Raw genomic sequence first — 14,550 nt, forward strand, 5'->3', positions numbered from 1 at the left:
TTCTTTCCTTCCTTCTCTTTTCCTTCTCTCCCTCCCTCCTTCCCTCCCTCCCTGCTTCCCTTCCTCTCTCCTTCCCTCCCTCTCTTTCTCCTTCCTTTCCTCTCTCCCTCCTTCCCTCCCTCCCTGCTTCCCCCCTTCCCTCCCTTCCTCTTTCCCTCCCTCTCCCTCCTTTCTTCCCTCCCTCCTTCCTTATTTCCATTCCTCCCTCCTTCTCTCCCTCCTTCCTTCCCTCCCTGCTTCCCTCCCTCCCTGCTTTCCTCCTTCTTCCTTCCCTCCCTTCTTCCTTCCTTCTCTCTGTCCCTCCTTCCTTCCCTCCCTCTCTCCCTCCTTTCTTTCTTCCCTTCCTCCCGTTTCTCTGTCCCTCCCTTCTTCTCTCCTTCTTTGTGTATTGCGTCCTCACATGTGAGAGTCTCACCCCAGCCTCGGGGGACACAGCAGGACACAGGCAGTGGGTGTGCGGCCACCGGGTGCCCGGAGAGGTCTGCTCAGAGGAAGTAGCTGTGAGTGGTTGGGGAGTGAAAGGCCTTTAATGAGTGGAGACGGGGAAGGAGCAAATGCTTGTGTGTTTCCCAAGGAAACGGTATGAGGAAGGCCCAGGAGTGGCCGGAGGCACAGGGACAGCTGGGGACAGGGCACGCGTGGCCAGACAAGGAGGTCTGCTAGGGAGTCAGCGCCCTCACTCTCTGCACAGACCTCGTGCTGGGGCTCGACGGAGACCGAGAGTCTGACCTTCTGGTGGGGGGTGTCTGAAAGCCCTGTAGGGCCCTGACACCCGTGGTTTGGTGTTGACAACACCTGCTTTTCCCTGGGGGATCCGCGGGCCTCCCTGCGTGGGGCATGTGGCAGGGCCCTGTGGCTCCGGCAAAGGCCTGGCCGCCGTGGGGGCTGCGGGGCGGGTTCATTGTGCCCATGTCCATGCCAGGCCACCGCTGGCCCCCAGCTCATGACAGGATGACGAGTCCTCCACACAGGTGGGGTGCCGGGCTCACGACAGGATGGCGAGTGCTCCACACAGGCGGGGTGCCCTAGTTCTGTGCAGATCCACGTCCGAGTGTGGCGTCTGAATCAAGTCCCTGAATCAACCCCACAATGGAGATATCTGTGTAGACACAGCCCCTCGCTCCCAGCCCTACCAGAGACCCGAAAGGAGCCGTGTTCCTCGCGGCTATAAAATTAACCCTCCAGCTGGCTGCTTACCCCACAGTGTCTCTGGTGAGCCCACAAGGCCCAGCCCTTCCCAGCCATCTGGGCCCCGACCCCGGAGCTGGTCTGTGGGAAGGCGTGGACTTGGAAGGAAGTGGGGTGTGGGGCTCACAGCTCCTTCCTGAGGCTGCGGCTGCCCTGGGGAGGCCCCTGTGCTGAGACGTCTTGGAGTGAGGGCATCCCCTGCGAAGGAGGCTTAGCCGAGGCCCCTGGGTGGAGGTTCCTGGTGTTCACCCACCCTGCCTTCCTCCTGAGACCTGGCCCCTGGCGTCCCCTTTGGTGCCGGCTGGAGGCTCTGCCCGCAGGCTAGGCTCCTCCCCAGTGGGAGCTGGTGTTCCCCGCATCCCATCAGCTTCCTCTTCTTCCTCTTTTTGTGCAGGCAGGACCCTCAAGCCAGCCTCAGAGCCCTTTTCTTCTCCCAGCTGCCCCCAAAGTTGTTCCCTAACCTTCCCTTCCAAGGACACTTCCCTTCTTTTCCACTCAAGACAGTGCGAGGCCAGCCCTCCTGTCAGAGCCCCCGAGGCCCCCAAGGCAGACGCAAAGCTCATCACGGGGGGCACCTCGCGGGGGCTGTGGTGGCCGGCAGCGGGCGGCAGATCTGCTGGTTACACGTTGGGGTGGGCTCAGCAGCAGGTGCTGCGTCGTGACCACGCACGTCACAAGGTCCAAGTCAGCACCTGTGTGAGGAACAGGCTCTCTGTCTGTTCGGTCGCTGTCCTATCTCACGACATGGGGAATGGGCTTCCTGTGACGCTGGAAGCTTCCTCACCAGCCGTGCACTTCCGTGCGATCGGCAGTCAGACACTTCACAGTGTCGCCACAAGGACAGTGAGCACCAGGACCCCACCTCTCGATTGTACTGTGTCCAGGACTACGGCGACTCCAGGACAGCCCCTGAGAAAGGAGAACACAAGCCAACAGAAAGGGAGCATCGGCTCTGCCCCCCACCGAGAGCCTCATCTAAGTCTGAGGGTGGTGCTGCCTCTGATGTATGGCGTCTCCGTCATCTATGACCAGACCTACGGGACACGCGGAGACACACAGAGGCCTGCGATGGGAACAAACGCAGGCTCAGGAGCGGCTGGTGGCCTCGGGGCGGCACGTCACTGTGTCCAGCGGGTGGGGGGCTCCAGGCTGCCGGCAGCAGGCCGTCCTACACATCAGGGCGGAGGAGCGTCCGTGGCTTCTCTGGCTGGGCCTGAGGTGGGAGTGATGCGGGGAGGGTGGTGGTCACAAACCAGAGACACTGGCGGTGTGGACCAAGTCCTGACCTCGGGGCAACTGCTGCACAGGCCCTGGCCAGAGGCTGGGCCATCCTCAGTCCGGCTGGAGTTGGGGTGTCCCTGGCGGGTCCATCTCCTGGAGGGTCGGTGTCCCTGGAGGGTCGGTGTCCCTGGCAGGTCCATCTCCTGGAGTGTGAGTGTCCCTGGCAGGTGCGTGTCTCTGGCAAGTCCGTCTCCTGGAGGGTCGGTGTCCCTGGAGGGTCGGCGTCCCTGGCAGGTGTGTGTCTCTGGCAGGTCCGTCTCTGAAGCCGCACGCTGCTCTCCACCATGGAAGGAGGTGCTGGTGCCAAGTCGCCCTCCCCAGGTGAGCGTCCACTTTGAGGAGACGCCTGTGTGGGTCCCCTCGTTGGCTGGTGTCTCTGTCTAAAGGGAGAGCGGGAACTCCCCACAGTCCAAGGTCTCACCAGGGCCCCTCAGATCCTACACAGCTGCAGGGATGTCCCTGCTGCCCGAGGTCTGGTGAGAGGCTTGATGGAGGATTCTGCCAACCCCCACCTCAAAACTTGCACAGCAGTCACATTTTGAGGTTTTGTTCCATTTTATTTGCAGATCCTCAAAATGAAAATATATGGTGGGGCCCATCCTGTCATCCCAGCAGTTTGGGAGATCGAGGTGGGCAGATTGCTGAGGCCAGGTCTTTACGGCCAGCCTGGGCAACACGGTGAGACCTCATCGCTACAAAAAGTAAAAGGTGGCGAGGCGACGCGGCAGGACCGCTTGTGCCCAGGAAGTCGAGGCTGCGGTGAGACGTGATCGCCCCACCGCACTCCAGCCTGGGTGACGGTGAGTCCGTTTCTCTCTCTCTCTATCTACGTGTATAATCCAGTGAATCTAAAACCCTTCCACGGTAAAAGTCACCAGGATCATTTCAAAGGAAAAATGGACCTGAGCAACGCTCGGCCTCAGCTCAAGACCCTGCTGGGGAAATGGTTAAGTGGAGCCTTTGCTGGAAACAGCGCCATCAGGTCGGCCTGTGCCCCACGCCCGGGGAACACAGACATGCCCCTCCGCTCCGCTCCCCTCCCGCCCCTCCACTCCCCTCCCAGAGGGCCTGGCCCAGGGGCTAGAGACCAGTGCATTAGGCAGAGGCCTCGGTCCTGCCCGGATCTGCCACCTCCTCGTTGTGTGGGTTCCAGCCTTACGTTAATAGCTCCCACACCATTACCAGGAAATGGATCCACTTACTCTGTGCGGATGAGAATTCCATTAACGTTCGCTCTGACCTTTGCTAATTCCAGCGTCATTAGCAGTGCCTACGTCTCCAAATCTCCTTAATGCCAAAGGCAGTAATGGGTGTCTGCTGTGCCTGCCTAATGAGCTGTAAAACGAACCAGTGGGTGATTTGTTTCTTGCCATCAAGACCCTGGTTAAGTAACAGCCAGGACGGCGGAAGGAAGGCTGGGCGTCCTGTCCCCCGGACAGCACTCCAGACATCAGGCTCTCTGATCACAATCGATTCAAAGGTAAAACTATGTTTGTGCACACAACACACCTGGTTTTCCGTTCTCTTAACATTTTTTTCTCCATAATTAGTTTCTCCATCATCATCTTGGGAGAACGTTGACGTCACCCATCTTTGCTTCTCGGGTGGTGATGAATCCGGGCGGGGGGCTGGAGCGGAGCCTGCCAGCCGCTCCTCAGCCCGGGCGCCCGACCTCGGCTCCCTCCAGCCCTGGACTCTCTGTTTTCCTCCCAGACGCCCTGCACCACGGTCTGCCTGGATCCTGCACACCCGGCCCCGCGGCTTCTGCCCACTCAGCAGGGCCCCGACGCCCTACGTCTCCTCTACGGGCGAAAGCTCTCTTGTGAAAGAGACTTTCGGAAGCCACACACCCACCGTCTGTTACTTTGACACGTTCTTTTTATTTCACACAGATCTACACTCCCTTGAAGTGCTCACGGGGCCGTGTCCTGCGTGGTTTCTGTCTTAGTGCACGTGGAACGTCGGCACTGTCTTCTCGAGATCTGTCATTCTGAAAACGTCATTGCCGATAATTGTACATATTGCGACGATTTCCTAAGTCACGAGTCACCGTCCATCCTGCGAATGCTGGAAAGGCTGTCTTGTTTCCCAGTTTAAATACTTTGACAGGCAATGCCACAAATGTCTTCAGAAATGGAAGTTTGTCATCGTCTTCTTGTTATTTTTGTCACTTGTTTCTTCCATCGAATAACAGCCTTGTGGGGTTGGTGAGAGTGAATCACTTGTGGGTCTTGATTTCCAAAGATGCAGAGCAGATTTGCAAGGCCACAAGCACCTGCTTCAGGCGAGACGTTTGGGGTCTCTCAGGAGGGGCGAGAGACAGAGCGGGTGACTCGCTGGGCGCCGACAGGACCCCCGAGGGTTAGCTCTCAGGAGGGCGAGAGACAGAGCGGGTGACTCTGCCGTAGGATTTTCTATAAACGGAACGTGAACAGGTCCTGTAGGTGGGTCCTCCCTTTGGTCTCAGCATCATGGCTGAGACGAGTCCAGTCATAGCTACGTCAGAGTGGCGGGGTCCTCACTTCTCACTGCTGTCCAGGTTCTCCTGTGCATACCCCACAGGCTATGCACCCGCCCTGCCGTCATTGGGCATCTGGGGCACATGATAGACCATGTGCAGGTCAGCCCGCATGAGCTCATGTCCTGGTGTCTGCCCCGTGCAGCCCGTCCCTGGGGTGGCCTGAGGCTGCCTTGCCTCCCCTGGGCTGAGGCTGGAACAACTGTGGCCTCTCTTACCCTCCTGCTGGCGTCCTCTGGGGAGCATCCAGAAGTGAGAGATGGAGAGGCGCATGCGGCAGGAACCCCGGGGAGTGCCCGGCAGCCCCAGGAGATAATCCCACCAGCAGCCACGTGAGTGAGCTTGGAGACCACGCAGCCGGGAGAGGCCGCCCGGCACAGAAAACACGGAGACAAGTCGTCCTGTTGTTCAGGACGCCAGGCCAGGGTCATCTGCTGAGCAGCAACAGACGAGGAGTGCCGGCTGCTACTGGCATCTCTGCCGTCTTGCAATTTACATCAAGTCTGAGCTCTGTGCATGCGACACAGCAGCGTCTAAAGCTGTCCCCAGCAAGGGCCCATGTAACCACCTCCTTCCCAGTCAGGCGTTGGCTGTCCTGAGGCTGCCGGAAGCTGAAGTGGAGCCACGTTGACTCCAGACCCCCCTCCCAGCTCCCCTTGTCTGGGAAGCCGCTATCTCCAGCGCAGCCACTCAACACGGCTGGTCTCAGAGCAGCAGCGCACGCCCACCTGCAGCCACCCTGGCCTCCTCCCGACACCCCCACGGAAGGCTGTGTCTCCGCCCCACCTAGGGCGCCAGGAGTGCCTGTGTGTGGAGACAAGCCCAGGGCTATGGCACTGCAGGGCAGCCCTTTTCTCACTAAAAGCCTGCACCCTTCTCTCACTGCTTTCCAGGAGGGGCTCCCTCAGGTGCGGGGGGTGTTGGCCAGAGCCCCGCGGCTCACACCTCCTCTCCCGTCTCTGGCTTCCTGTCTTCAGGCGGATATTTCAAATTCCAAGAAAGCACTTAGTAACTTCTTTGAGTGATATTATGTTGAGAAATGATCATTTTACTTTCAGGTGATTTTTAAAAATTACATTCACAGAAATTAAAAAAATCTCAATATGCAGCCATCTGCTTTTTCGGCTGGGGCATGCTTCAGTCCTGTACTGGACACCGTGGAGAGAGAGCCAGGCACAGCACCCACACGTGCAGACGGGCGGAGGGCCCCTGGAGGGCTCAGCTCCCTCGTGAGGGTCCAGCCTGGATGCAAGGTTGAGACGCACGTGGGGACAAGCGGGAGGTATTGGGCAGGGTGCAGGGGCTGGGAGGCCAGGGCTTTGCTCCTGGAATTCCATACCGGCCTGCAAACCCTGCTCAGTGGAACACCACACCAGACACAGCTCTGGGGCTGGAGGAGCCGCGGCCGCCCCGGGACCCCCACCATCCTGGCATCAAGGGCCTTGGACTCTGCTCTCTGCAAGCTCCCTCCGGGGGGAACAAAGCTGGAGAGATTTGGAGGCCAGAGGGTACCTGGGCCCTTCCTGGAGAGTGAGGGGCACCTGGTGTTCACAGGAACATCCCGCTGCCATGAGGGTCCCCGGGGCAAGCTGGAGGTACGTGCAGAGAAGGGGGGCAGCTCCTCTCAGGCGGCCCACCCCAGCCCGTCGGTGACACTGGCTACTCGAGAGGAGTGAGGAGAGGGATGTGGGCCGTCAGGAAACCACGAAGCCTGAAAAATACCTGTTGACAAGAGCGGGTCAGAGGAGCTGGGGAGAGGGCCCAGGCCAGCCCCGTCCAACTGGGGCTCTCGGAGGACGGGGGCCGCCCCAGGCTGCCAGTGCTGAAGTTTGGGTTCTCTGAGGACTGTGAGGGGGTCTCAGCGCCATGTCCACAGATGGGGCAGGGACCTCCCCAGGGAACCTTCTCTCGGCGGGGCCAGCCCACCCCAGGGGCCGTAAACGAGGGAACTAATGGACACAGGATGAGCAGAGCCGCCTGGTTCACCAGCAGCGGGGTGAGGAAGGGAGTGGGGGGTCTGCCGTGAGTGGAGAGAGGACAGCCTGAGGCCTCAGGAATGCTGGCTGCCTGCCTGCAATGGGAGCTAACTGGGGGTCTGTCGGGAAAGGGCTTAGCCGCGGATTTAGGGGCAGTTTGGACACACTGGTCCGGTGACCTTGATTTCGGACTCCAGATGCTGGTTTCTGAGTGGAGCTGTGGACTCTCCAGGACCCATCACTGGGGAGCAGGAGCGTCTCCAGGGACCCTGGGGCCCGGGGCTCTGAGGGAGGCTCCGCAGTCCCGGCACGAGGTCACCGCGGGGCCAGGCCAGGGCCCAGGCACAGCAGCCACCAAGAGGAGGCTGGCCGGCGTGGAAGCCTTGCAGAGGGTGAATTCCAAAGAGAGCCCCTCCTGCTCCGAGACCCTCGCTCCCGAGCCACACTCAGCAGGTGACACGCAACGAGACCCTCGGGGTCAGGGTCAGGGTTAGGGTCAGGGTCAGGGTGAGGGTGAGGGTCAGGGTCAGGGTGAGGGTCAGGGTGAGGGTGAGGGTTAGGGTTATGGTCAGGGTCAGGGTGAGGGTTAAGGTCAGAGTCAGGGTCAGGGTCAGGGTTAGGGTCAGGGTCAGGGTTAGGGTCAGGGTCAGGGTGAGGGTGAGGGTCAGGGTCAGGGTGAGGGTCAGGGTGAGGGTGAGGGTTAGGGTTATGGTCAGGGTCAAGGTGAGGGTTAAGGTCAGGGTCAGGGTCAGGGTCAGGGTTAGGGTCAGGGTCAGGGTCAGGGTGAGGGTTAGGGTGAGGGTTAGGGTTAGGGTCAGGGTCAGGGTGAGGGTTAAGGTCAGGGTCATGGTGAGGGTCAGCGTCAGGGTTCGGGTCAGAGTCAGGGTCAGTGTCAGGGTGAGGTTCAGGGTGAGGGTTAGGGTCAGGGTTAGGGTCAGACTTAGGGTCAGGGAGCCCAGACTCCATGCGTGCCAGGGAGAGGCTGCGGCAGCCAAGGGCGTTCTGGTGCCTGGCAGACAAGGAGCGAATTTTGGCTGTCACCCTCTCTGAGTGACTCCAGTGTAGAGAGGCAGGGCCTGGGTCCCAGGGTTGTCTCAGTCTCAGTGCACCCCTCAAAATGGGGGGCCCATGCCCAGCACCCTGGGTCGGGAAGAGCAGGCAGCTATCTGGAGCCTCTGGCCATTTTAAAAGAGGCCGCATTCCCTGGGCCTCAAGGGGGTGGCTGTGCACATGCAGATAGGCGCTAACCCAGGTACGCACACACATACATACACACGTGTACGCACACTCACACGTGGATGTTTGTACATACACGCACATGTACACGTACACACATGCCTGTGCACACAGGGATGCATGAAGGAGGCTCCGCCTCCACTTTCTGCACCCCTAAGCTGCCTTCCAAAGGGACAGGTCCTCATTTCCCTGTGGTGGGACCCCGATCGTGCCCGGCTTCTGCGGGGCCAGGTGATGCACACCAACTCAGGGTCTGCTTAGGCAGGTGCACAGCAGAGAAGTGGGATGCCTAGTGGCAGGGACTCTGCCCTCACAACTCCTCTGCCAGGCAGGGACCAGGTCCCACTGTCAACCAAGGGAAGCCAGGCCTGGCCACCCGGCCCTGCATTTCAGAGGGGCCAGCAGCCAGTGCTCTGCGGTCTTAGTCACTGAATGAGCCTGGGCACCTGTCTTCCCTCTCTGGCCTCAGTTTACCCCAGTACTGCTGGGCGGCGGATCAGGGCATAGCGAAGGACCATTTCAGCTCTGCCGGTGCCACCTTGCTGAAGTCCTGGCCGCTTTTTCCTGCATCCCAGGGTTTTCTGACAAAAGAGGAGCATGTTAGTGCTTGAAATGGCCTTACCTCTTGCTATTTTTGCAGGAGGCCTGAACGCAATTGTTAAAAATAGAAATAATGAGGGAAAGCAGCAGCTTCTGCCCTTGAGTCCTGAGGCCAGGACAGGGCTCCCAGGATCCTCTCCGGGCTCGTGATGATAAATGATCATTGGGCTGCATTTGTCCTTAGCTAATTTATCCTTGGCCTAGAGAGAAAGTTTCTGCCTTCTTTTTTTTTTTTAAGAGGAAAGCTGGAAAGGTGCTTCAGGCCTAATATCTTTGCTTAGTCTCTTTTTTGGGCACTGGGCCCTGCATTTTCCACCTGGCAATGCCGTGTGGGACTTGTTCCAGGCGCTCTATGGGCCTCGTGCCGCCTGTGCTGGCCGGAGCCAGTGTGGCGACCAGACGTCTGGGTGTGCCCCGCACGACCCCACCTCACTGCTCCCCTGAGCTATCCTCCCCCTGCAGAGGGGCCAAGGAGCACCCCTGGGAGGCCGTGAGTGTCAGCAAGAAAGGCATGGCGGGGGGGGCCAGGGCAGGGTGAACAGGACCCCAGTGCGTGGTGGCCACGACTCCCAGCTCTCGGAGGAACAGGCCTTGAAGAAGCAGAGAGGTTGGCCTGGCAAAAGCCTTGGCATCTCTGTTTATTTTTACCTTACATGCACCGCCACCGCTGCTTCCTGCGGTAGCCCTTCCCCACCCAAGAGGCATTCCCAGCCCGCAGGACCACAGAGAGGGGCAGGGGTCTTCAGTGTGGCTAAGGGCCACCGCCTGCAGCACCTGGGAAGGAGCTGCCAACTCCCCCATCCTCAGAGCTGAAGTCTCCTCGCATTTGGGCCTTGGCTTTTTTAATGCGAGATACAGCTCGAGGCTTGCAGTCGCATTTCTCTCTTCGGGTGCTAAAACTGCATTTTCTTCTTGAGTTCCATGTTTCAGGGAGAGAATCATGAAGAAACAGAATAAAGGACTTTGTGGCAAGCTACGGTCATAGAGAAGGACATGTGGGTGAGGCTGGGAGCCCGGGGAGCCTGGTGTCAGCTCCAATCTGAGCAGCGGAGCCAGCGGGAAGACCCGGCCTCTGTGAGTGTGTGGGGTGCTTTGGAGATGGGGGTGTGTTTAGACTTTGTCTCTTACATGTTATTCCCATGGCAGGCTCTGCACCAGTCCCGGCACTGCCTGTGGCATCTGATTCTGCCAGGGCTGCTCACTTAGCTTTTGGGTACATGGAAGGTATGCATCGTGGTTCCTGCTGAAGAAGGGAGTGTGTGGCTGTGTATTTGTGTGTGCACAGGCATATGCACATGCCTGTGTTTACATGAACACATATGAGCAAGTGCATGTGTATACGCACGAACACGTGTGTGCCCTGAGGTACATGCATGTGTGCATTTGCCTACATGGACCTGTGCGTGTGTGCACGTGGTACACATGTGCGATTGGCAAGCACGTGCACACATATGTATATGGGCACATGTATGTGCGGGCATGTATGCACGTTTGGGCACATATATGTACAGGCATGCATGCACATGTGGGTGTACATGTATATTATATGAACACACATGTGCATGCATTTGCAGGCGTGTGTGCATGTATGTGTGTTTGGCATGTGCATATGTATTACATGTATATGGCCACACACGGATACAGGTATGTGTACACATGTGCATGCACGCTTGCCCAGACACACACCTGCACACCTCCCTGCCCTCCACCCCGCCTTTGGGGTCTCCATCACCGCTGCTTGCTGATAGGTCTTGAAAAAGCCCAGGCTGGCGGGCATGTCCTGCTGCCCAGGTGGGTAGGAGTGGGAACAGCCTATCTGGGCCTTCTCCAGGTTTCCTCTGTCAGCCCGGAGGAGGGCAATCATGATGCAATTTCTTACAATAATGATACCTCACATTGCATAATCGTTCATGTCATTCAAAATATTGAAAATCGTAGCACAGAAAGGTTAGAGGATTCCACAGCAACTCAGCACCACGAAGTCCGCCACGGCCCCACACGTCGGCGGGTCAGTTGGGTGACCTGGCCGGCCCCGGGGAGGATGCCTCTTTCTGCTGAAGCTCATCCACATCCAGGTCCAGAGCTTCTCGGTGTCCAGGAGATGCTGCCAGCTCCCGGCCCCAGGACGGGTGTGAGACTGTGGCCCCGGGGTAGGTCCCACCAGAGTCTGAAACGGTACCCTGAGGTGGAAGGAGGTTGGGGACAGTGAAGCCTGCTTTGAGAACTGCTGTCAGCTGTTCGGGGTGGATGGGGTATGGGCTCGGGGCTGCGTCTGACATGTAGGTTGGCTCCAGCTATCACCCCAGATTGGGTCTGTCCGCAACAGCAGTGGGATGAGTGCTGGGCTGAGAGCCCAGCGTGTGGGCTGAGCAGTTTGTTGGCCACATCCAAGCTCTATTGGGGAAAGGAGTCCACTGGTGCCTGTGGTAGGAAACCAGTCCCTCACCCTGGGGCCGGATCAGGGGGTCTGAGGGGTGGGAAGTGCTGCCCCCGGCTTGGCTGCTCTCCGTGAGCTGGATAATCGAACCCAAATGCACATGTGTGTGAGCTCACGGTGAGCAGAGCCTCCTGCTTCGGCAGAAGTCTGTGACCGCCTCTGGAGCGCCTTCCCTCCAGGACACCGCTGAGGCCTGGCAGACGTCACGAGTGTCCTGCCCGAGGCCCTGTGGTTACTGGACTCCCTCAACCTGCTGCCTCCGACTCTTCCTCACTTTCTAAACCTTCTCACCGCTTCCCGGGGAGCTCCTCCTGCACGAAGTGTCCTGGCTCCTGCCCTGCCACACCGACCATGTCCCTCTTTCAGCCGGTCCCCGATACTGAGCATCTTAGAGGCAGCCACTCTTCACAGACCTGGTTGCCCATCTTCCACCATTTGCATCTCCTCCTGTGCACAGAGGAGGAAACCAAGGCTTCCAGCCCCGGAGCTGGCAAACACAGAGACCCCAGGCTCCCTGTGCGCCCGGACCACTGGCTTTCCCTCTGCTGCCTGGGGCGTCCTGCAGGACCGGGCTCAGGGGTGGAACCCGCATGTGGAGCCAGGACAAGCAGGCCACACGGAGGGAATGCCGACCACGTCCCTGAGGCTGCAGTGGTGAGGAAGGGACTGACTTCAGTGTGAGTTCAAGAAGGCAGTGTCCTGCTCGGATTTTGGAAACGGGTAGAAACCCCCACGTGGTGTCTCCTTGGTTTAACCCAGAGATGCTGAGGCCTGGTGTCCACTGCCCTCCTCCCGAAGGCCAGACTCAAGAGGAGGCAGTGCAGAAGGATGGCACAGCTGGGCCTGTCCCCTCGCGGCCCGGAGGCGGCATCGGCCACAATGTGGTCTCTGCATGTAGGCGGGTGGGCTCTGCAAGGCCTCGTCGGGGAGGGGGCGGGCTCTGGGGCCGCATCGCACCCGATTCGTGTTCTCCAGCCTGTTTCCTCGCCTTACGTGGGACACGGTCACCCACCTGCGGGGAGTCTTGCTGCTGCACGACAGTGAGTAGAGGTGCCCTGCACGGGCACATGGCAGGCACTCAGCCAGCGCTCACTCCTGGGTCCCTGTGTGCCTGAGAACCACTAGGCTTCAGGCCTCCGGGAGGCGTCTTGCAGGGGCAGTCTCTCTGACCTCGCCTCTGCCCGCTGTGTCTGGATCCCTCGTGCGGGGCCCCCAGACCAGAGGCAGCCGGGAGGTGGAGTCCAGATGCGGAGGGAGAGACAGGATCTCCGAATTTGGTGATTATGGGTGGGAAGCGGCAGCCGGAATTACACGCCAGTCCCACAGCGGCGGTTTTAAGCACTAATATTTTACAGGTGAAAAGCTACATCTCCCACGGCAGATAGCCATCATCACGGCTGTTAGATTCTTGCAGACCGGAAGATGCATCTAAAGGAAAACGGACCCAGGCAGGAAGACCAGCGGCCGCCCGAGTGTTGGCAGAAGCAGGCCTGTTGCTGAATCGTGACGTTTGCAGAAATCGCTGTTTTAGCTGCTGTTGGCTCCTCTCAAACTCCTGACCGATCCCAAGAGCTGCTGGGAAGCACCTTCCCCTGCGACTCCTCGGGGACACAGGCTCCGGCTGCAGCCTCAAGTGACCCCTTTGCCGGAGTCCAAGAAAAGAGAAGCTGCTTCCGTGGACTTGTGTCCCAGATGAAGCCGCAGTGGCAGGAAGTGGTAGCTGGCTGCTCCCAGGGTCTATTTGGCTGGGACAAGAGGTCCCAAAGCTGTCCCCGGGAAGGAGCTTAGGCGGTGCTGAGCTGGTGTTCAGGGGGCGGAGGGAGAGACAGGGAAGGAGCTTAGGCGGTGCTGAGCTGGTGTTTGGGGGGGCAGAGGGAGAGACAGGGCCAGAGACACGGGGAACACGGTCCAGACGCAGCGGGGAGCAGTGGGAGGGAGAGCCAGGCCCTCTGCGACGCCGGCTGTGGGCTGGGACAACAGGGGAGGGTGAGGCAGTCCCAGCTCTCAAGGCCTCTGGCCCGGGATGGGGTGTGAGATGGCCAAGCTGTTGTGGGGCCGCCCAGGAGGAGGAGAAGCAAGCCCATTGGGGAGGGCTCACGGCCGTGGTGGTATCTGAAGAGGCTCCTGAAGGGTGTGTGAGAGTTTTCCAGGAAGGGTGCTTGGAGGGAGCGCTGGGCGAGTGGCCGGCACCAACAAAGGCCTCGGGTCCCCAGAGCCCTGCGTGGGTCGGAGCTGGGTCTTCCCAGGTTAGGGTTAAGGTTCGGGTTGTGTCTCTTTTCCACAGCCCTTGAGAGCAGCAAGATTTCAGCAAATGTAACTTGTACGGTTTCTGATGGTCAGAAATAATCCATGTGTTAGGCTTTCTGTAATCCTGTACTTCAAAATTGGCGTCACAGACCAGTGCCCCTGCAGAGAGCAGCCTGGGCCCCTAAATGGAGGGGCCTGCTGGGGAATGAGCTGTCTGGAGGGTCCACACTGGAGGAGGGGGCGGAGCCACACCCGGGCTGGAGAGCCTCTGTGCAGAGTGGGCCCCGGAATCCCAGGTCCCTGGTGCAGGGGGTGGAGGTCAGGCAGGCCCTGGGCAGCCAGTTGCTGCCCGAAGCCCACCCTGAGGCGGGAGGGAGGCAAACCCACTTCCCCAGACCCAGCAGTGCCCATATCTGGGGAACCCCAGGAAGGGCCGGCACTGCGTGGACACCCCTCTGGCCCGGCCCTTGGTTCCAAGTTCACACCAGCTCCCTGTGGAACGGTCTGATGGAGAGGAGTCTGACCTAGAGAATCCATGCCTCTCACACATGGAGCTGGGCAACAGCTGGTACCTGCCCTGCTCACAGCTGGGGAGGGAGGGGGAGCTGGAGCCAGAACTGGCCCCTTTGGCGGTGGGGGTGGTGGGGTACAGGGAGTCAATGGCCCCAGCCCCAGCGATAGCACAGCCGCCCCCAGGGGGGAAGGGGAGGCTGAATAGGACAGAGAACCCCACGTCCTCCACACCTGAGGCCATAGCCCATGGCTTTCACTCCAGACCCAGACATGTCCGGGCTCTGATAAGAAGTTCCCTATAATTTATTTTCCCTTGAGTCTCAAATTTGCTTCTAAATATCCAATCTTGTTTGTCTGATATATGCGTTTTCATCTCGAATCACCAAGCCTGTAGATTACACTCATGCATGAAATATTTGGTGAATACCTTTTAATTTTACAAAATGCCTCCTTCTGAAATTACTCCTCCGTACCTGGGAAAACACAGAATGATGTCACGGCCAGCTTGGAGGTACAAGTATTTTGCAAATCTTTTTTTTTTTTTTTTTGAGACG

Source organism: Rhinopithecus bieti, unplaced genomic scaffold, assembly GCF_001698545.2.
Source record: "Rhinopithecus bieti isolate Rb0 unplaced genomic scaffold, ASM169854v2 scaffold_1017, whole genome shotgun sequence".
Lineage (NCBI taxonomy): Eukaryota > Metazoa > Chordata > Mammalia > Primates > Cercopithecidae > Rhinopithecus > Rhinopithecus bieti.